Below are 22,531 nucleotides of genomic sequence, written 5' to 3'. Positions count from 1 at the left end.
ATAATGTCTCCGTCTGAATTTGGAAATTGCAGTAATTTGTAATACATAGTATGTACAGTAAGATATACAGCAGGACAGTCAATAAAGCTTTTATCAGAAATACAATTGTATTTCTGTATACAATTGTATCACTGTTAATTAATCAGTCTGATGGCCTGGTGGAAGAAGCTGTCCTGGAGGCTGTTGGTCCTGGCTTTTATGCTGCAGTACCGTTTCCCGGATGGTAGCAGCTGGAATAGATTGTGGGTGGGGTGACTTGGGTCCCCAATGATCTTTTGGGCCCTTTTTACACACCTGTCTTTGTAAATGTCCTGAGTAGTGGGAAGTTCACATCTACAGATGCGCTGGGCTGTCCGCACCACTCTCTGCAGAGTCCTGCGATTGAGGGAGGTACAGTTCCCACACCGGGCAGTGATGCAGCCAGTCAGGATGCTCTCAATTGTGCCCCTGTAGAAAGTCCTTAGGATTTGGGGGCTCATGTCAACCTTCTTCAACTGTCTGAGGTGAGAGAGGCACTGTTCTGCTTTTTCACCACACAGCTGGTGTGTACAGACCGTGTGAGATCCTCAGTGATGTGGATGCTGAGGAAATTAAAGCTGTTCACCCTCTCAACCCCAGATCCATTGATGTCAATAGGGGTGATCCTGTCGCCATTCCTCCTGTAATCCACAACTAGCAACTTTGTTTCTGGGGCATTGAGGGAGAGGTTGTTTACTTGACAGTGTCAGAGAGATGATTTCTTAACTAGTAGTGCGATAGTTACTTGGTTAATGAGTACCAAGTTAATTCAAATTTATGGAATAATTACCCGGCTTACATGCTTTGCACTGGTTATGGGGTAGTTACTTGGTTTTGAGATGACTACCAGGTTAAACTGATGGCTAGCTGGTTAATGATGTTAACGAGTTACATGATAGTTACTGGCTAACGTGCTTTTTTTGTCTAGCTCTGGGATGTTTAGCTGATCAACAGAAAGTTACTGATTAAGTGCCCGTTACTGGTTAGCGGGAGTGTATCGTTGGTCATGAAATATTTACCAGGTTACCAGCTCGTTACCTTGTTTAGTCCCTTTGAAGACCTCAGATGTCCCCACTCCTGATTCGCTGGTGCTTCGCAGTCCCTATTGGCTGTTCTCTCCACGCTTCTGATTGGCCTCTGCTCGGCCAACGGCGATTGGGCTCAATGTCCCCACCATTGATTGGTCGGCGACGGGAAGCGGGTTTTTCCGTCGCGCGGGGTCGGGCGGTGATTGGTTGGCGGTGTTTGCCCGCCACGCTTTGCGGCTGGCTTGGCCCGATCATTTCCGGCAATCACGGAGTCATGTCCGGGAGCCGGGCCTACCCGCTCGGTGCTGGAAGAGCCTGAGGTTGGAGCGGGGCTCCGGGCGGCGAGTCAGCCGACAGCCCAGTCGGAGGTAGGGCCCCGGCAGCGGGCGGGTTGGCCGAAGCACGGTGGCCGGGAAGGGAGAACGAACGGGGTGGGGGTGGGGGGGGGGGAGCGATCGAGTCAAAGCGCCCCCCCGTGGGCCCAATGCGGCAGGCGGCTGCTCGGGGGACGGGGCCGACCCTGGGTCAGCGGGGCGGGCGGAAGGGGGCGGCGGCCGCCTGCGTGATGTTGTTTCCCGGGGTGGGGTCGGTGTGGGAGACCCGGTCAGGGAGAGAACCCGCGGTGGAGGAGCGGCCCCCGGGGTGGGGGATGGGATCGTGCGAGGGGGGCTTCGGCACGACGGAAGGGAGGGGAACCGGCAGTGAGGGAGCCCCGGTTAGGGGGAGAGTCCCCGGGGTGGGAGGGGACCTTGTCAGTGTGAGGGATCCCCGGTCAGTGCGGGGGGGGGGAAGTCCTGAGGTAGGAGGGGAATCGTTAAAGGGAGGGCTCCGAGGTGGGAGGGAAACCATTTGTGTGAGAGAGTCCCCGGGGTAGGAGGGTAAACCATCATTGTGAGAGAGAGCCCCGGTTGGGAGGGTAAAATATCTGTATGAGGGAGCCTCTAAGGGGTTTGAATGAGGGAGCCCTGTAATGGGCTACAGTCCTTGGCTGTGAGTGTGAAGAGGTTTGTGTAAGGGAGTCCTGGGGTGGTGGGGGGGAAGAGTTTGAATGAATGAGCCCTATTTACGGGGAGACTCCTGGTGTGGGAGGAGGAAGGAGCCGGAAGAGCCCTGGGTGGGAGGAGAGCCATCGGTGTGGGAGGCCTGGTTGGGAGGGTGGAAGGGGTTTATGTGAGGGAGTTCTGGGGTGGATGGAGAAGGGGTTTGAATGAGGAAACCCTGATTATGGGGAGAGTCCTGGTGTGGGATTGGGAAAGGTGTTTGTATGAGGGAGCTCTTGTTAGGGGGAGGAGTTGTGACCTTTTTTTTGTATGAAATGTTGAGTTTAATTGTAACACTCCCTATTTTAATAGGGGGCCCCAGGAAAGACGTTGTGTGGCCTAATTTGTGAGTTTTTTTTTGTTCTGTGGGGAAGCCCTCAGCGAGTGATGGAGTGTGACAGTGACACTTTAAATGACAGTCCCAGGAGGTGGGCAGTGTCCCTGATTAATTATTTACTTTTCGTGGGGGGGGGGGGGAGAGGCAGCTTGTAGAGTGTCAGTGTAGTTGGTTTATTTTTGCATTGGGATCTTAGGATTGTGTGAACGTGTGGGTTTGGGGTGGCTGTAAATTTCCATTTTTATGTGGGTAACGTGAGGCAGGTCAATTTTGTGTGTGTCCCTGTTTTATTGGTAAGGGCCCTGAAGACCCTTGTGGAAAGTTGTGCCATTTTTAATGGAGACCCTGAGTGATGGCTGTGCCCTGATTTTTTTTTTGTGTGGGGCGGGGAGGAGAAGTTGCAGACTGTTTGGTACACTTCACTTCTGGGGACGTCTCTGTGGTGGGTGGTGCATTTTGGGTGGGGGGATTGTGAGAAGAACATCTATGTACGGGTTCCCCCCGCTATCTGAAAGTAGAGCATTCCTATGAAACCGTTTGTAAACCGAAATGTCGTAAAGCGAAGAAGCAATTATCATTAATTTATATGGGAAAAATTTTTGAGCGTTCCCAGACCCAAATCAAGCCAAATATCACATGAAACCTAACACTAACAAAGTAAAAGCAGGAATGATATGATAAATAATACACCCTATACAAAGTAGAAATGTTGTATGTATGGTGTAGTTTCACTTATCAAAATCAGGAAGACAGCAAGCCAAAATTGATTTGGAGAAAAAAAATTGGCGCGTACACGCATACGTACGCACATGCATATGCATGTACACGCGTGCGCAAACAACTGCCCACGTAAGGCTTCACGGTCATTGTAGTCTTTCTCCGGGTAAACACACGTATAAAACGGGCGTCTTTTTTTCATAAAAGTGAAAATGCGCTTTGGTTAGCGAAAACAGGTGCTAACGTAGGTCTCTCGTAACAGCGAGCATTTGAAAAACGGGGGCCGCCTGTATTTATCTTGCTGTGGTGAGAGTTGTGCCCTTGTTTTCACTGTGATGGGGTGTAATATGTTGTAATGATTCATTTATTCCCCCCCCCACCTTTTCTCTCCTTTGCACAAGTTTGCTCTCAATTTTTATTACAGGTTTTCCCATGGGTACAAAATCACTGGTTTTCCTTGTGCAATTTATATGTTGGGTGAGGAGAGAGTCACTGATAAAAAGAGCTGTGGGTCATTGTAAGTTTTCAATCGTACTGGTTAAACAGGGTAGCCGCTTATTTGGGGCAACTCTTGATCAAAACACTCATGTTGGCGTGGTAGTTTAGTGGTTAGCAGTACCAATGACCCAGGTTTAATTCCCCTCGCTGTCTGTAAGGAGTTTGTCTGTTCTTCACAAGACCGTGTTTCCTCCAGGTGCTCTGATTTCCTCCCACAGTCCACAGACATGTTGGTTGGTAGGTTAATTGGTCATCATAAATTGTCCCGTGATTCGACTAGGGTCTGATCGGGGGTTGTTGGTGGCGTGGCTTATGGCTGGAAGGGCCTGTTCTGCGCTGTATCCCAATAAAATAGACTAATCAAGAAAATAGCAGAGGTTCCCTTTGTTTATTTGGGACACTATGCAGCTTAATTGGGGCAGGAGCCTTGTCGAACAGTTTCTAACTAGTGCCAGCTGTGTGTTCTTGTGTGGCCGTGCTTAGAGCGAACGGTTTTTAAATAGCGTCAGTTGTGTGTGTCTGTATTCTAAAAGCTGTGATTGTTATTGATGGTGAGAAATAAGCAGTTAAGGCAATTCAGAACTGTTTTGCTCACTGCGGTTTCAAGCATTTGGGCTTGGAGACGTCAGAAACGGCCGGGAGTTAAAATGAAACAATTTCCCTACTTCGACTAGTTAGGACCTACGAAGAATTTGAAGGTATGGGTAATCAACTTGAATGTTGCAATGAAAATGAAGATTTGGAGGATGCATTGTATGAAGGCAGTCTACTATCAACACTAGGTGTCTGATTTTATTTGTTGTGTACACTGGATATAATCCTCCATCAATAACTAATAGGAACTAATTTTACAGTTTTATAGAACTGAAGTACTATTGGCAGTGTCCTAATTTGTTCTGTATTTCATTTAAATATGTAATTTGCTACTGGTTTTGTATTTTTTAAAAATCTTTTCAACTATTTCCATGACATTTTGGCTAACTGGGGCAGCTGGATAATTTGGCCAAGATGTACTGATCCCGATGTGTCCCTATTAGCTGGAGTTCACTCTACTGTGGTATAAAATCTGTACGAGTTGACAGTCTGCCTGGCCTCAGACCGAATGCGTAGCCTGTTCAGTCCATGAAAGATATTCCTGCTGCAAGTGCCGGTTAATATTTCCACGTTACAGGGTATAGGGTTTACGGGAGACGGTGATGCCTGCAAGCGGAAGGTGTGCTGATTGTTGCAGGTGTTGTCACAGATTTGACTGACATTGCTTCGGTGCTTAATGGAGAAGTTATTTACAGAATTAACGCAGCAAATGCTGGAACTGCTCGGCAAGTCAGGCAGCGTCAGTTGAGAGTTTTGTTTCAGGGTCTGGCCACCTTACTGAAAGCTAATCAGCCTGAAACACTGACTTTTGTTTTTCTCTCTCCATGGATGCTGTCTGACCTACTGAGTGTTAACAGCATCCTGTCCTTGTGTTGTTTATTTTCCTGGGTATACACTATTTTAATTTTCGGCAGTTTCTAAATGTTGTTGTAGCCAGGGGTGGTAATGGGGACAAGCTCCCACTACCTATTAAGTGCTCCCAAGGGTTTACACCTCAAGTAGCCTCTGACAACCAATTCCAGCTCCTGGCCTTCACATGTGGCTTGGCTACGAAGCCCGGTGGAACTGACAGGAGAAGGGGCAAAGGTGGGTCATTGGTGCCTTAAGACCAATCTCTTTGGGCATTTGGGGCTCACTAGCCGTGGTTGCCAGCTCATTCTAGCAGAAGCAAAACTCTGAGCTGTTGCGCTCATCGGGAAAGCCTCGGGGAGAGGGAAAAATCCGGAGCTAAGGCATCCTACATTGAGTTAAATGCTGACTGGCAACTCGTGGAGCCAAACCACATTGGTCTCGGCTGTTACTTCATGAGAGTGGAACGAGCTGCCAGTGCACGTGATTGCAGGGTTGATTCAAAGGTTAATTTTGTTGTCAAAGTATGCATGTACAATACAACTCTGGTAATCGTCTTCTCCAGATAGCCATGAGTCCAGCAAAACCATGGAAGTTGTTGAAAGAAAAGGCATCAAAGCTGCCACATGTGAAAAGGAAAAAAGAGTCGGAGCTTGCAACTCCCAAATCCCTCAAACCCTCCCTCGCAAAAAAAAGAACAGTGACAATAGCACCAAGCTTCCAACCCCCAGAGAAGTTTGGATAGGTACACAGATGGGAAGGATATGGTCCTTGTGCAGGTTGACGGGAGTAGACAGTTTTGATCGTCCGGCATGGGCTGAAGGGCTTGTTTCTGTGCTGAGTGCTCGATCTGGATTATTTCCATCACTGCCAGTCAAGGGTACAGGCTTCAGGTACACTTGAACCAGTGGAAAGGATCGGCATAGTCCTGTTCACCTGTCTGAAGACGTCCTATTATAGGGCTGGTCAGTGCCCCTCACTGGGAGAGTGGACTGATGAATAAACGAGACAGTTCCACTCTTCCGGGCATTTCATTCCATGTACTTTAGACAGGGATCTCCCCACCTCGGGTCCACGGACCCCTCGTTTTTGGTAGGGAGTTCAATGTTGGCAACTCTTGGATCTTCTGAAAAGCTTATTTGGTGGGAGGTGATGGCTGACCCAAGGATGAATGTACTGGTCTCTTACTGCCAAAACCCAACAGAACACCAGCAGCACCCAACAGCAGCAAAGAACAGCAGAAAGTACTGAAAACATTCAGCACGCCAGGCGTCACTGGAGAGAAAATGGCGTTGCTGTTTTTCCAGTGGCCCAGATTTTGCCTTGGCTGCCTCGGTGGAACTTGTACATCCCTCCCCCTGTGAATATGTTTGCATTTCTTCAAGAGCTCGTGTTTTGGGTTGAAGTCCTGACTGACCTCTTTAGGATTTCCAACTTTCCGCTTTGGTTTCCGCCTGCAAGTTGACACACATACCTAGATCGTGCTGCTTGTATTTTCAAGACCTGACCGCGAGACAGTCTGCAGATGCTGGAAATCCAAAGCAGTGCACACAGAATGCTTGAGAAACTCGGCAGGTCGGACAGCATCACACTTATATGGGCCCTTGGCTCCCAGTGGGGCTGAGGCAGTCGAAGATCTCCAGTCCCCATTGTCCTCCGTAGTCGATGGTCTGGTTGGAGTTCATCTACACTTCAATCCATTGCATCCACTGTACAGAGGATTGCCCTATAGAGCTTCACCAGAGCCCCATTGGCCTCTCTTACCCGTATCCACCTCTCACAAAGGGGACATGAAGTTGGAGTTTGAGAGACAGGAAGGATCTATGGAAGTGAGTAAACAGGACTGGAGAGGAAGAGGGAAGGAGAATGGCTAGAAGGTGATGGGTGGAGCCAGGTAGGTGGGAAAGAATGAATCTGACAGGAGAAGAGAGTGGATCATGGGAGAAAGTGAAGGAGGGGGAGAGAACCCAGGGGGAAATGATGGGCCAGTGAGAAAGTAAGAGGAGAGAGTGAATTACTTTTTTTTAACACAGGTAGGAGAAATCGATATTTATGCCATCGGGTTGGAGGCTACCCAGACAGAATTCAAGGTGTTGCTCCTCCACCCTGAGGGTGGCCTCATCTTGGCAGAAGCTCTTGGACCAATGGTCTGAAGAAGGTTAAAGGTCCTGTCTAAGAACACGATAGACCCAGGGAAAGTAAAGCGTGAGATGGCACTGTGAGGGCAGAATTTCTGCCAACCTTTCACTGGAGAGGAATACTTGGAAGAGTTCTCCATTATTCTGAAATCTTTTTCTCTTTTAGTTGACTGTTGTTCCATTTTGTGCCTTCTAGCGCCCCAGGCACAAGTTTTTGTTGTTTCCTTTTGCACTTGTCTGTTTTTTTGACACTGTGCTGCTGGTTTGACGCTCAACTGAACGAGGGACCAGCTGGATTTGAACCCTGGACCATTCCCCTCGAAATCTGGTGCTGATGCCACTACTCCACCGGCTGGCGGAATAGCCGACTGTAGAATTTGTAGGTATGAAGAATTAAAGGATGAATTCAGGTTTCCCTGTCTGTTGCATTTTTATCTGGAGATTTCAGATCTACCATCACCCTGGCTTGAGTGCTTTGTTGCTTTGTTGTGCAGCCAGATGCAAACAAGAGAATGTGCAACTTTCCAGAAGTTCTGGGCAATGGCTGATTGAGAATGTAGAGTTGTTTTTGCCCAATTTATATGGACAATTTGGGGCTTGTACTAAAGCTAACATAGAAAATACGTGCAGGAGTAGGCCATTCGGCCCTTCGAGTCTGCACCGTCATTCAGTATGATCATGGCTGATCATCCAACTCAAAACCCTGTACCTGCTTTCTCTCCATACCCCCTGATCCCGTTAGCCACAAGGGCCGTATCTAACTTCCTCTTAAATATAGCCAATGAACCGCCCTCAACTGTTTCCTATGGCAGAGAATTCCACAGATTCACCACTCTCTGTGTGAAGAAGTTTTTCCTCATCTCGGTCCTAAAAGGCTTCCCCTTTATCCTTAAACTGTGACCCCTCATTCTGGACTTCCCCAACATCGGATACAATCTTCCTGCATCTAGCCTGTCCAATCCCTTTAGAATTTTATACGTTTCGATAAGATCCCCCCTCAATCTTCTAAATTCCAATTCCAATCTTCTAAATTCAAATCCCCCCTCAATACTTCTAACAGAAGATGCAATTGGCAATGCAAAGTCCTCAAAGATGTAGCGGATTGTAATGAGTTCTGGTTGTGGGAGATCTCCCCTTAGATCAGCGTCCCCAACTTTATTTATTATTTATGCCTTGGACCAGGGTCCATGGAGCCCAGGTTGGGAGTCCCAGCCTTAAAATGACCTTTGTTCCTCGGTGGAGTGACTGAGGGGTCTGAAATGTTGGTTTCTCTTGTGCTTGGCGATGGCTGCAGGAGAAAAAAAAACACCATCTCAGTGCATTTCCCATCTTGGCTATCATCGCTTGTAAATTGTGCCTTTTTAGGCTTCAGAATCTCCTGAAGTTTATATGTCCATTGAGTTTTTGTGTTTGACATTATATAGGAAGCCAAGCAGCCAAATAAGACCATAAGATATAGGGCAGAATTAGGCTTTGGTCCATTGAGTCTGTTCCGCAGGATCCCACAAACGGTGATGCACCAGTCTGATTTTACACATGTTTGCGGGATATCCCCAGCACTGTAACACCTCAGAGAAAATACTTCTGCCTTGATTGCAAGACATCCCTGAAAGATAGTCCCTGCAAAAATGCAGCTGTCCTTCCACACAGATCTAGAGCGTTGGCCTAGATTTTTCTTGAAACGTGTGTGTCTGAAATGGAAATCGCATCCACCACCTGGTAGTTAAGGGTGTTGCTTATTCAGCCACAGCCCCGTGAGGCTAATGGGAAAGGAGCGACTGGTTTGGGCTAGTGCCTTGGTCACTTTGGGGCAGAAATAGGTCATTTGGTCTGTCGAGTCTGAGCTGCCATTCTATCACAGTTAATTTATTTTCCCTCTCAACCCCATTCTCCTGCCTCTTTGCTGCACCCTGACTAATAGAGTATCTCCACAGCCTTCCATGGTAATGAATTTCACAGATTCCATGACACACAAATTGCTGGAAAGAACTCTGCGGATCAGGCAGCGTTTACGGAGAGAAGTGAGCGTTGATGTTTCCGCTCAAAACCCTTCTTCGGGACTGGAAAAACAGAGGGTAGATGACCAGCTGATTCTGCCTGACCCCTTCAGAAGCACGTGCCACAAAAATAAAACTTCGCAGTGAGGGAGTGACCTGTACCTTCTGCAGGCTGCTGGATTCTGTCCTTGGTTGACTGATCTGTCCCCTTGTGAAGATGTACAAAAAGACAAAAAACAGCTTTTATGCTCTTATTTGTTATTTAGAATTCGAATCAAGTTTGACATCACTGGCATATGTCGTGAAATTTGTTTGCAATTCGTAATTTTTACAATGCCATACGTAATAGAAGATAAAATGTCAATTACAGTAAGTATGTAATATTTAAATAGCGCAACAATAGAAATAAAAAATAGTGAGTTAGAATTTGTGGGTTTAATGTCCATTCAGAAATCAGATAGCAGATGGGAAGACACTGTTCCTGAATTGTTGTGTGTCTCTTCAGGCTTCTGTACCTCCTCCCTGATATTAACAATGAGAAGAGGGCATGTCCTGGGTGATGGGGGTCCTTAATGATGGACGCTGCCTTTCTGAGGCCTCGCTCCTTGAAGATGTCCTGGATGCCACGGAGGCTAGAGCCCATGATGGAGCTGACTGAGTTTACAACTCTCCGCAGCTTATTTCGATCCTGGGCATTAGCCCCCCACCCCTCCCATACCAGACGGTAATGCAGCCTGTTAGAATGCTCTCCACAGTACATCCTGAAATTTGTGGGTGTCTTCGGCGACATACCAAATCTCAAACTGAATGAAACATAACCACTGTCGTGTCTTTGTAGCTGCATTGGGCCCAGGATAGATCCTCAGATGTTGACACCCAGGAACTTGAAATCGCTCACCCTTTCCTGCCCAGGAGTTGGAGGGTGGTTCATGGAGGTGCGGGGGAAATGCATTTCTGCTGTTGTGTGTTCTGAGCTCTGCCGAGCATTGTGTGCGTGCTATACTGGCAGGGGAATGTATTGTGACGCTTGTGGATGTCCTTGTGTGTTGGTCACCAGGGTAATGTAGGTGTTAGAATGACACACTTTGCAGCCAGGGACATGTTGGAGTTCAGAGTTCACTTCTGGCTAGTTTGTGTACCTTCCATTGACCACGTGGGTTTCCTCCGAGTGCTCCGGTTTCCTCTTCGGATTTCAAAGACTTACCAGTTCGTAAGTTAATCAGTCTCTGCAAATTGTCGTGTGATTAGGCCACGGTTATAAAGTTGGCTTGCTGGGTGGTGCAGTGTGTTGGACTGGAAGGGTCTGTTCCACGCTGTTTCCAAAATTAAATTCACATTCTGATAGTTGAGGCCTCCGCTGGTCAGGGTTGACCATGGCTGTCGCCTCCCAGCTTTTGACAGGATACCCAAGCCAGGTCAGTATGATACGGAGGGCAAGCTGTTGCCCATGTAGCAAGCTCCCCCTCTCCATGCATCTGATGAATCCAGAGGAACGGCAATGACCGATACGGTTTGGCACCAGCAGCGTCGCAGGAGTTGCCAGTCAGCATTGAACTCAATGCGGGGACTCCAGCTCCGGGTTTTTCCCCTCGGGGTTTACTCCCGAAGCCTTCCTCATGAGTGGCTGTAGTCACAAGGCAGCAGGAGTTTGAGATCAGAGTTTTCCTTCTAGATGAGCTGCCAGCCTCGGCTGACGAGCCCCATCTGTCCAGAGCGACGGGTTTTAAGGCGCCGGTAATCTGCTTTTGCTCTTCTGTCAGTGGAAAAGTTTCCGCAGGGCTTGGTGGCTGAGCCACGTGCGAAGGCCAGGAGCTGGACGTGGTTGTCAGAGACGCATGCCACTGGGAGCATTTAATTGGTGTTGGGAGCTGAATAAATCTGAATTATCAGGCTTACGTCGTGCATCTGAAAGACACTCGGGGTGTCGGAGTTCAGTTCCGGCGTCATCCGTAAATTGTCTTTACGTCCTTCTTGTGGAATGTGGGTGGATTTTCTCTAAGTCCTCCAGTTTCCTCCCACAGTCCAAAGATGCACCGGTTAGTAAGTTAATTGAAAATGTCCTGTGATTAGGCTAGGGTTAGATCAAAGGTTGCTGGGCGGCCTACTGCACACACAGCATTGGCATGGAGATGCTTATCTACCAAAGGTGCTCCTTCCCTCTGCTAACCTGCACATCACCTTTGGACAAGGTGTGTAACCTGCTTATCCCCCCTGATCAGCGTCACGTGAAGCCATGGGAACGTGGTGGATGGTCGTGGAAGCAGCTAGTGCAGATTCAGGGGTTCAAAGACGTGAGCTGTGTGTTCTTACTGGCCTGTTCAGAATCAAACTCGGGTTTAGTATCACCGGCATTTGTAGTGAAATTTGTGGTCTTAGCAGCAGGACAATGCAATGCATCATAACAGAAGGTAAAGTAGATAATTGGGTAAGGTTTGGAATTGCTGTTTGCAAATTGTCGATGTGGTTTGGAATGCTGCTGTTGTCGTTTCTATTGTTTGCACAATTTGTTTTACTTCCTTTCACTGCACATTGGGGGTTGGTCATTTTTAAAAATTGGAATATTCATGTTTCTTGTTCTGTGGCTGCCTGTAAGCAAACAAATTTCAATGTATAATTTATCCATTCTTTAAATAAAAACTGCTTACTGTAAATGTATACTATAATAATACAAGTAGTGCACAGAAATTAGAAATAAAAGTAGTGAGGTGGTGCTCAAGGGTTCAATGTCCATTCAGAAATCAGATGGCAGAGGGGAAGAAGCTGCTCCTGAAACGTTGAATGTGTGCCTTCAGGCTCCTGTACCTCCTTCCTGATGGTAGCAATGAGAACAAGGTATGTCCTGGGTGATGGGGGTCCTTAATGGTGGATGCCGCTGTTTCGAGCTACTACTCCTTGAAGATGTCTTGGATACTACGGAGGCACACATCCCTGAGGTGTGCCATATACAATATCCACTGAAATGATTGCTTATGCGTTATTTGGTGGTGAAGATTTATTTAGAGAGATAACAGAGAAAAGGGCCTTCCAGTCCAACAACCTGCACAGTCCAGCTGCCCACAGGACAATTTGCAATCACCAATTAACCAACTAACCCTGAGGTTGCCAACCTGAGGTCTGTTGACCCCAGTTGATGCTAGGAGTCCATGGTGTGAAAGTAACACATTGGAACGCCCGCACTAACCGGTATGTCTTTGGTCTTGGAGGAAACCCACTGGGTTCACTTTCAGTTCCTTGCAGGTGCTGCCAGAATTGAACTCCGAACTCTGGAGCGCCCCAAGCTTGGAATAGTGTTGCGCTAGTTGCTGCACTGCCGTGGAGACGTGCAAAATCCCTCCGGAATCTGTGGGGCACTGTTCATCAAAGTAGATGACCCTGCCTTGATCCCATGGTGATCTAGGCAGCAATGTTTGCAATCAGAGCAAATACTCATTTTGTTTGGAATTTTAGGAATTGGATCTCAATGTTTCCGATGCAGGAGAAGTTGGGAGTAGATCATGCGGCAACTAGGTAGTTTGGCGTCCATTTTAATTATTTAGTGTTTGCTTAAGGAGGGAGACCCATTTGGACTGCAGGTGTCTAAAATGTTAAAACATGGAAGCTAGTCCCAAACCTTTAGGGGCAGCGTACAGATGTCAAACACTTGTGATTGGGATACTGGATTCAGGACGGGAATGGGCTGTTTATTCCAGGGAGCTCGTACTAGTATTCATTTAATGACTCTCAAGATCAGGATATGACCACAATGTTCTGTTCACTCAAATAAACTTCACTGTTCTGCATCTGGTAAAAGTCGTGGCAAACAAAATCACTCTCTGTTTCAGAGGTCAAAGTACATATGTCACCAGAGACTCATTTTCTTGTTGGCATTCACAGTGAGTACAAGGAACACAAAAGAATCAGTGAAAGACCGCACACACCAGGACGCAGACAGACAAAAACAGCAAACTGTGTAAATTCAAAAATGAAGAAATAATAAATAAGCAATATATATTGAGAACACGAGGTTGAAGAGTCCTTGAAAGTGAGTCCATAGATTGTGGGAACAGTTCGGGGATGGGACGAGTGAAGTTATCCCCACTGATTCAGGAGCTTGATGATTGAGGGGTAATAACTGTTCCTGAACCTGGGTGGTGAGACTCCTGTCCCCCTTCCTGACGGCAGCAGTGAGATGAGAGCTTGACCTGGGAGGTGGGGGTTCCTGATGATGAACACTGCTTTCTTGCAGCAGCACTCTGTGGGGGAATGCTTTACCACTACTTTTCCATTCAAGGGCATTGGTGTTTCCATACCAGGCTGTGATGCAACCAGTCAATATACTCTCCACCGCATCTACAAAAGTTTGTCAAAGCTTTAGATGTTTGTGAGGAAGTCATGCAGAAGTGGTGTCATGCTTTCTTTGTATTTGCGCTTCATCTGAAATGATAATACTGAGGAACTTAAAGTTGATTGTTCTTGTGAGCACTGATTCCCCTGGTGAGACTTCTGCCTCCTGAAATCGATAGTCAGCTCCTTGGACTTGCTGACATTGAAAATCTGGCAGAGTGGTGCCCCAACAACCTCTCACTCAGTCGCCCTTCTTTATGCTAATTTGTTGTTACGTGCTATCCTTCTCAATCCGCAGAACTGAAATTGAGGTTGTATTTATTTCGAGATACAGCACCACCCTCAACAACCCCTATTTAACCCTAAGCTAATCAGAGGACCTACTCGGAGCGTGTTTGGACTGTGGGAGGAAACCGGAGCTCCCGGAGAAACCCTACCCATTCCGTGGGACGAATGTACAGAAACTCCTTACAGAGGAGGTCAGGTTTGAACTCTGAACTCCCTGAGCTGCAACAGTGTGGTGCTAACCGCTGTCCTGTCGTGGTGCCCCTAAAGTTGGAGCAACTTGCAGGCGAATTTCTGAAATTCTCCCAAACTGTATAGAAATGATTCCTAATAACTCAGTTTCCGTCCAATAAATGGAAGGTAGAGATGGTCCTTGTGGTGCTGCTAGTCCATTTGCTTCTTGAATCTATTGGTCTTTTCAATCTAGCACAGATGCACTGAGGGACGTCTGCTACCGAGATCAACACTTGTTACAGTAGTTTTTCTTTTTATCTGGGGTTTGGTTGGATTTCATTCTCTACATAGCTCGAGCCAGCACTTAGTCAGAAAGGCCAATGGTTCTTCAGCTAATTGGTTGTCTGACGCTACCAGTTACAATGGCTGCCTCGTACATCTGTGTACCGTTGACTCTCATTTGGCACTAGCCGTAAGCATACAGGACTCAAGTCATCCAAAGATACTTGTATGAAGCAACAGGAGGTAGGCAGCATCTATGCTTCCACACTGCCGGCACTTGGGGCTGCAATGAAAGTCTTGCCCCTCTGGCAGTGTTCAGGGCTTCCTTTGAGTTTTCACTGTGGGTCAGGCAAGTCCCTGGTGGAGACTCAGGAACCCCGTCGAACTCCGGTGCAGAAGGATTCTTCGTGAACAAGAGAAAAATTGTAGATGCTAGAAATCTGAGCAACACACACAAAACTCAGTAGGGCAGGCAGCATCTATGGAAGAAAGTACAGTTGATGTTTCAGGCCGAAACCCTTCCGCAGGATTGGAGGAAAAAAGCTGAGAAGCAGATTTGAAAGAGGGGGAAGGGGGAAATGCCAGGCGATAGATGAAACTTGCACGGGGAGGGATGAAGCAAAGAGCTAAGAAGTTGATTGGTGAAAGAAACAGAAGGCCATGGAAGAAAGGGTGTGAGAGGAACAAGAGGGAGTTGATGGGGGGGGGGGGCAAGGAGATAACATGAGAGAGGGACACAGGGGATGGGAATTGGAGAAGGGGTATGGTGGGGTTGAGGGGCATTGCCAGAAGTTTGAGAAATCGATGTTGATGCCATCAGGTTGGAGGCCACCCAAACGGAATATAAGGTGTTGTTCCTCCAACCTGAGTGTGGCCTCATCACAACAGTGGAAGAGGCTTTGGATGGAGAATGGGAAGTGGAATTACAAAGGGTGGCCACTGGGAGATCATGCTTTTATTGGTGGAAGCTCAGCGAAGCGGTCTCTCAATCTATGTCAGGTCTCTGGAGGCCACGCCCGGAGCACCAAACACAGTATGTGACCCCAGCAGACTCTCAGGTGAAGTTTATCCTCACCTGGAAGGACTGTTTGGGGCCCTGGATGAGGGAGGAGGTGTAGGGGCAGATGTAGTACTTGTTCTGCTTGCAAGGATAAGTGCTGGGAGGGAGATCAGTGGAAAGCAGAAAGTGGGGGGGGGGGGGGGGAGAAGGAAAGATGTGCTTGGTGATGGGATCCTGTTGGAAGTGGCAGAAGTTTCGGAGAACAGGCTGGTGAGTTGGTAGGTGAGGTCAAGAGAAACCCTATCCCTGGTAAGAGTAGATGTACATGAAATGGAAGAGAAGCGGTTGAGGGCAGCGTTGATGATGGGAGGAAGGGAAGCCCCTTTCTTTGAAAAATGAAGACCTCTCCTTCGTTCTAGAGTGGAAAACCTCATCCTGAGAGCAGATGCGGTGGAGACAGAGGAATTGATAGAAGGGGATGACGTTTTTAGAAGTAACAGGGTGGGATTGCTTCATTGATGTTTCTGTAACAATTTTGTTTTGCCAGTCGGGGTTGAACCCCCCCCCCCCCCGAACCCGGAGGACCGGTGGAAAACATGGTCTGCACTCTACCCTTTGACCTGTTTAGCATGAACCAAAGCATAAAGCCCTGAATCCAGCCAACGTAACTCTCCAAGTCATTGGGGTATGACCCCATGGTTCTCGGGGTCATTGAGGCATAAAGCCTTGACTCCAGCCAACATAGCCTTCCAGGTCGCTGAGGTATGCAAACCTCCAAACCCCATGACAAGGTTATGGTCCTCTTGGAGGAGGCAGCATCTATAGAGAGGAATAAACTGTTGGTGGTCGGCTTGGCAGTTTATGCCTCCCCATAGACACTGCTCGACCTGCTGAGTTATTCCAAGCATTTTGTTAGTGTTAATCAGGGTTTCCACCATTTGCAGAATCTGTTGTATTGATGCTTGTACAAATCTCGGGGCACATTTAATCCTGTGCTGTCATTCTTGAACTATTATTTGTAAAGTAGCCACCGGCACAAGTGTAGATCAGTCCGTCCCTGTGTACTGTTAGAGCATTTTGAGCTCTGCAGTGTGGCGTCTGGGAGTTGATTAACAAATCGCTGGTGAGAAATGTCCTCCAGCAAGGCTGGCAGATATGTTGACACACGACATGGCTATTGTGGAAATGTGGGTCTCTGGTCGAGAGGGTGAATAGTGTCAAGTCCCTTGGTATACACATTACTGATGATCCCATCTGGACTGTACACACTGACCAAAAAAGCACAACAGCATCTCTTCCACCTCAGGCGACTGAAGGGTTAGACATAGAATTGAATTTCCTTTATTTCTTATCCTTCGCATACATGAGTAAAAATCTTTACATTAGGTCTCTGTCTAAATATGCAATGTGCAATTTATAGTAGTTTCTAATACATGGTATGTACAACAGGACAGTCAATATAACAGAAATACAACTGTATCAGCATGAATTAATCGGTCTGATGGCCTGGTGGAAGAAGCTGTCCCGGAGCCTGTTGGACCTGTCTTTTATGCAGCAGTACTGTTTCCTGGATGGTAGCAGCTGGTACGTTTGTGGTTGGAGTGGTTCGGGTCCCCAATGATCCTTCAGGCCCTCTTTACACACCTGTCTTTGTAAATGTCCTGAATAGTGGGAAGTTCACATCTACAGATGCGCTGGGCTGTCTGCACCACTCTCTGCAGAGTCCTATGATTGAGGGAGGTACAGTTTCCATACCAGGCAGTGATGCAGCCAGTCAGGATGCTCTCAATCGTCCCCCTGTAGGAAGTCCTTAGGATTTGGAGACTCGTGCCAAACTTCTTCAACTGCCTGCGGTGAAAGAGGTGCTGTTGTGCCTTTCTCACCACGCAGCCGGTACGTACAGACCACGTGAGATCCTCGGTGATGTGTATGCTGAGGAACTTAAAGCTGTTCACCCTCTCAACCCCAGATCCATTGTTAATAGAGATGAGCCTGTCTCCATTCCTCCTGCAGAGCACGACCAGCTCCTTTGTTTTTGCGACATTGAGCGAGAGGTTGTTTTCTTGACTCCATGTGTCAGGGTGATGACTTCCTCTCTGTAGGTGGCCTCATAATTATTTGAGGTAAGGCTAATCAATGTAGCCCCCAAATCCTCAAGACCTTCTACAGGGGCACTATTGCGAGCATCCTGACTGGCTGTATCACCGACTGGTGTGGGAACTGTACCAACCTTGATTGCCAGGCACTGCAGGCAGTGGTGCGGACAGCCCAGCGCATTTGTGGATGTGAACTTCCTTCTATTAAGGACATTTACAGCAGCAGGCGAAGAAAGAAACTCTGGAAGATCATCGGGGATCTAACCACGACCTGTTTTAGCTGCTTCCGTCTGCAAACGGTACCGCAGCATTGAAACAGGGACCAACAGGCTACAGGGCAGCTTCTTTCTACAAGCCATTAGACTTTTAAATTCACAAGTCTGTACATTGCGACTGAGTCATAACACAAGGATTTTTACTCCCTCACATTGTGGGATGGATGCAAGATTTTATATAAATGTTGTCCTATTCTATCCTGTATTTTGGATCTTTTTAGGCTGATTGTTGGTATATTCTGCATGTAGTTTAGTAACTTTTAAATATTGTCAATACTTGATCCATTGGAAGTTAAATCTCTAAACTTGTCAACTGACGGCCTGTTCTGTCCCTACATTTTCTCTGGTTCAAACTGTTTGGCAGAGCAAAGGCATAATTGTTGTGTTACTAACGTTTTTCAAAAACAAAAGGAAATCTGCAGATGTTGCAATTCAAACCAACACACTCTCAATGCTGGAGGAGCTCGACAGGGCAGGCAGCGTCTACGGGAAAGAGTAAACAGTTGATGTTTTGGGCCGATCCCCATCTTGCCCCACCCCCAAGCCCATGAATTTAGCAGTAACGGATGGGTTAACAGCGGGAATCTGAGAATTCATTTGTGGCTTTGTTGCTATGGGTCTGGGGCCACTTCTGCCCCTAAAGAACAGGAGGGTCTTTGCAGCCTCTGAACTATTTTGTGGTGCCATCACAGTTGCACTCTTAAAAGTAAGGAAAATCTGGTTTATTTTACTCAGATGTCATGGAACTTTGTTTTGCAGTGGAATGCATAAAGTTACCATAAGCCACAATAAGAAGTATATAAAGTTGTGCAAAATGGTGAGGTAGTGCTCATGGGAAGGAGGTTGTTTTGGTTGCAAAGTTTCCATTATGTGATTGTCTCAGATATTTGGTATTCTTGCTGATTGAGGGATAAGTTTTGGTCAGGACAGAAGTTATCTGTTATCTGTTGTACTGCTTCTAGATTGCCTTTTGACATCTTCACTGCACAACACGCTGTTGGCACTTTTAAATATCTTCGGATCATTTTTTTCTAGATACATCAGTACTTTTCACTTGACGTTGCACGTAGGGAAGAAATCGAACCTTGTTTCCATTGCCTGAGGAGAGGTTAATGATTCCGGAGGAGATTCAGTGTCCCACCTCCATTTTAATAAATCTTTACAGGGGCACTGTTGACAGTGACCAGATCAGCTGCGTCACCGTCTACGGGAATTGCATGGCATTGGACTGCAAGTCCCTCGGAAGAATTGCGAGGGCTGCTGAGCGAATCATTGGCGCCTCTCTCCCACCTGTCGGAGGTGTTCATCAGGAGCACTGCGCAAACAGGGCCCTTAGCGTCGTCGGTTATCTGTCCCACAGTCTCATTGACGAAGCTAAAGGAATGGCAGAGACCAATATAGTTTGGCCAATGGCACAGCAGGAGCCGTCAGTCCTCAACATACGGCTGCCTTGAGAATACCTGCTCCGTATTTTCCCATCGGGGTTTACTCTCAAAGCCTTCGCCTTGCGTGGGTATAGCTGCAAGGCAGCAGAGGTTTGAGATTAGAGCTTCCTTCTAGATGAGCTGCCAATCACAGCTGATGAGTCCCATCGGCCCAAAGCAACTTGTTTTAAGGCGTCTTTGCCCCTTTTCCTGTCGGTAGAAATGGTTCCTCCGAGCTTAGTTGCTAAACCACACGTGAAGGCCAGGAGCTGGACTTGGTTGTCGGAGGCTATATGAGAAGCACGCCTTTGGGAGCATTTAATAGGTAGTGGGAGCTTGTCCCCACTACCCTCCCCCAGCTATAGTGACCTGAAGGAACTGACAGATACTTCTGCTTTAAACAGTGTGCTGTAATTCTGAACCCAGTGGCATTACACTTGCGTACCAAAAAGAGAAGTGTATTGTGTCTGTGTTCATTGTTACAGCAAATACTGTTTAATGCAGAAATACTTGTAGCAGGAGCAATTAAAGGAAGTAAACCCAAGTCAGGGTGGAAAAACCAAGAGATCTTGACTTCTGGAGAGCTCTCTTGGTTAGTCAACACAACCTCAATAGTAGGGAAGGGTCAACAGTAGCTGCTACCTGAGGAGTTGAGGAGAGCCAATCTGCCTCCAAAGATGGCTGGCCAACTTTTATGGATGTGAGAATGAGAGCATAAGCTGGCCAGTGGTGTAGTGGCATCAGCACTAGGCTTTGAGGCGAATGGTCGCGGGTTCGAATCTGGCCGGCTCCTTGAACGCTTTCCACGAGTGCTGGGTTGAGCTTCGAGCGAGCAGCTCGGTCTCCTTGGCTTCATTAAAATAAAATGGACAAATGCTAAAGAAACGGCAAGGTTGCTGCCTGATGCGCCGCAAGACCCGGGTTCATTTCCCACCGCTGCCTGTAAGGAGTTTGTACGTTCTCCCCGTGACCGCGTGGGTTTCCCCCCACTGTCGATAGGTTAATTGGTTATTGTAAATTGTCCACTGAGTGGTTATGGTCAAATTTAGGGATTGGTGGGTCTGGGACTGCTGGAAGGGCTGGTCTCAATGGTTCCCATCCCTTCCTAGATGCTGTCTATTCAATCTCCAGCCATCTGACAGGAGATACTGTCTTGGCCAGGATGTTTCTGTAAGACTGAAAAAGGGTTTCTTGCCGAGGGCTGCTGTGCTGCTGAATGGTGCTGCACCCCGGCATGCTGATGGCCTTTGAGTGTTGTGGGCTATCAAAACCACTACGGGAATTTTTTACAATTAAGCCGCATGCATTATAAATGTCTGTTTGGTTTGGCCTGGAGTAGAACCGCGATCTGTTGTTTTGAGCAATGATAATAAAGTTCTGCTGTATCCGGTACTGCAGATTCTTTGCTGGATGGGAGGGGTACAGAGGGCTATGGTCTAGGTTCAGGTCGATGGGCCAAAGGGCCTGTTTCTGTGTTGTAGCGTTCTACAACTATGCTAGGAGCACTTGCAGAACTGTATTCTGCCTGTACACCTCAAGGTATTGAATATTCAGGAGTGCTGCCTTGTTAGACCCAGGCCAGTGAGTTGTGTGCATGCTTCGCAACTTCAGTAAGGATTAGTGTCCTGGAGGGACACTACGTGAGATGTTTGTGGGAGTATTCTTACTGGAGTAGGGTTGGAATGCAGAACATCTACAAATACTGTTGTAGGAAAGCAGCATCCATCTTCAGAGGTCCTCACTGCCCAGGCCAAGCACTTTTCTTGCTGCTACCATCAGGTAGAAGGTGCAGGTGCCTCAGGACACTTGCCACCAAATTCAAGAACAGTTACTGCCCCTCAATCATCAGGCTCCTGAATGAAAGGGGATAACTGCACTCATTTGCACATCCATTGCGATGTTCCCACAACCAGTGACCTCACTTTAAGGATTCTTTACCTTGTTATTTATATTTGCATTTGCACAGTTGGTTGTTTTCTGCTCTCTGGTTGAGCTTTGATCCTGTTATAGATTTGCTGAGTATGCCTGCAGGAAAATGAATCTCAGGGCTGTATGTGGTGACACGTATGTACTTTGATAATAAAATTTATTTTGAGCCTTTGGGATGCTTCAGGGCAGCAATTTGTAGGGCTGTATAATATCCAAGATTTATCAAAATGCTGCGTGCGGGGTAGGTCACTTGGGTAATAGAATGTCACAAGAACTATGTCACCTGTTTGACCCTGTAATGATTCAGTAAATCATGGTTCGATTGTACCCCAAACCCACCCAGTCCATTTCGTTCTTACGATTTATGCCTGCATGAGAAACTTGTTTAAATTTTGGTTTGATGGGGAAGATTTGTGCAGGATGCACCAAAACGCTGGAGAAACTCGACAGGCCAGGCAGCATCCATGGAAAGCAGTGAAGAGTCCTGATGAAACGTCTTGGCCTGGAACGTTGACTCTTTAGAAACTAAAGTCAGATGTGCCAGTCTTAGTGGGTTATTGTTTCTTGTGACGCATCAGGCAGGACTTTTTGTCTTTTCCGTAGCATTTTTGTCTGCCTTTTACGTGGTAGAGTTGCTAGTGTGGATGGAAAGCGTGCAAGGAGCCAGCCCTGTTCAAACCTGAAACCAGCCGCCTCAAAGTCCGGTGCTGATGTCACTACAACGCCGGCCAGTGGGGTAAAGGGAATTACAGAAGACTGCTCTGGTGTGGACGCTGTATTTGGTTGATCCCTATGTGTTACTCATTGATCTGACAGCAAGGTGAATGACTGTACCAGAACTGCGATCTGTCCCCACACTCTTCCAGGTCAGTATGTTGGCACATGACAGGGAAAGACCTTGCCAAGCCGTCACTGTTCCACGCCATGAGCCTCCGGGAGAGTCTCTGTATTTTCTGGCCAAGAAAAATCTCCAACCACACCCTAGTCCTTTGGTGTCACCAAGAGGATGTGGCCACAGTTATGGTGAGAAAATGTTGGAGATGGATTGGCCACATGATGAAAAGAGAGTCAACTCCATCATCAAGACAGTACTTCATTGGACCCCTGAGGAGAGGAGGAAGCACGGGAGACTTAAGACAAATTGGCGCAGTACCGTAGAGGACCCTGAACCATGCCTGAGGCACAGTAGAGAAGATGGTCAAGTACAGGCAGAGATGGAGGACCTTTGCTGCAGCCCTGAGGACCAGTGGCTTAACAAGCAGTAACTAAAGGGAATTCGAGGCATTTGAAAGGAACTGGCTGGAACTGAGTGGAAGCGGACATCAGCTTTATTTCTTTCCATAGATGCTGTTTGACCTTCTTGAGTTCCTTCAACATTGTGTGTGTTAGTTACTCTGGATTTCCTGTATCTACAGAATCTGTGTTTAAAATTTGTGTAAACTTAGGCTGGTAACAAGTTAGCACATAGGGGTGGTTAATACTTGAAAATGGAAAAGTTAATATAGGATCCTTTGTCCTTACCGAGGT

The 22,531-nt window shown here is 47.3% G+C and overlaps 1 protein-coding gene across 4 annotated transcripts in view; it reads left to right on the top strand.

Moving 5' to 3' along the window:
- Positions 1-1,258: 1,258 nt before the first annotated feature.
- The window catches only part of LOC132381460 (RAC-beta serine/threonine-protein kinase), a 145,685-nt gene continuing 124,412 nt past the window's right edge, over positions 1,259-22,531 (top strand). For 2 of the 4 annotated variants that reach the window (XM_059950881.1, XM_059950882.1), the window contains exon 1: positions 1,259-1,414. The gene's annotated coding sequence lies outside the window, so the exon portion shown is untranslated. Of the gene's footprint in view, positions 1,415-2,398; positions 2,433-22,531 lie in introns of those variants that run through there. The other 2 variants (XM_059950884.1, XM_059950885.1) reach the window with 2 other exon arrangements.

This window comes from Hypanus sabinus, chromosome 26 (genome assembly GCF_030144855.1).
Source record: "Hypanus sabinus isolate sHypSab1 chromosome 26, sHypSab1.hap1, whole genome shotgun sequence".
NCBI classification, from domain to species: domain Eukaryota; kingdom Metazoa; phylum Chordata; class Chondrichthyes; order Myliobatiformes; family Dasyatidae; genus Hypanus; species Hypanus sabinus.
Note: the sequence above shows the minus strand (reverse complement) of the source record. Positions and strands in the feature narration are given on the sequence as shown.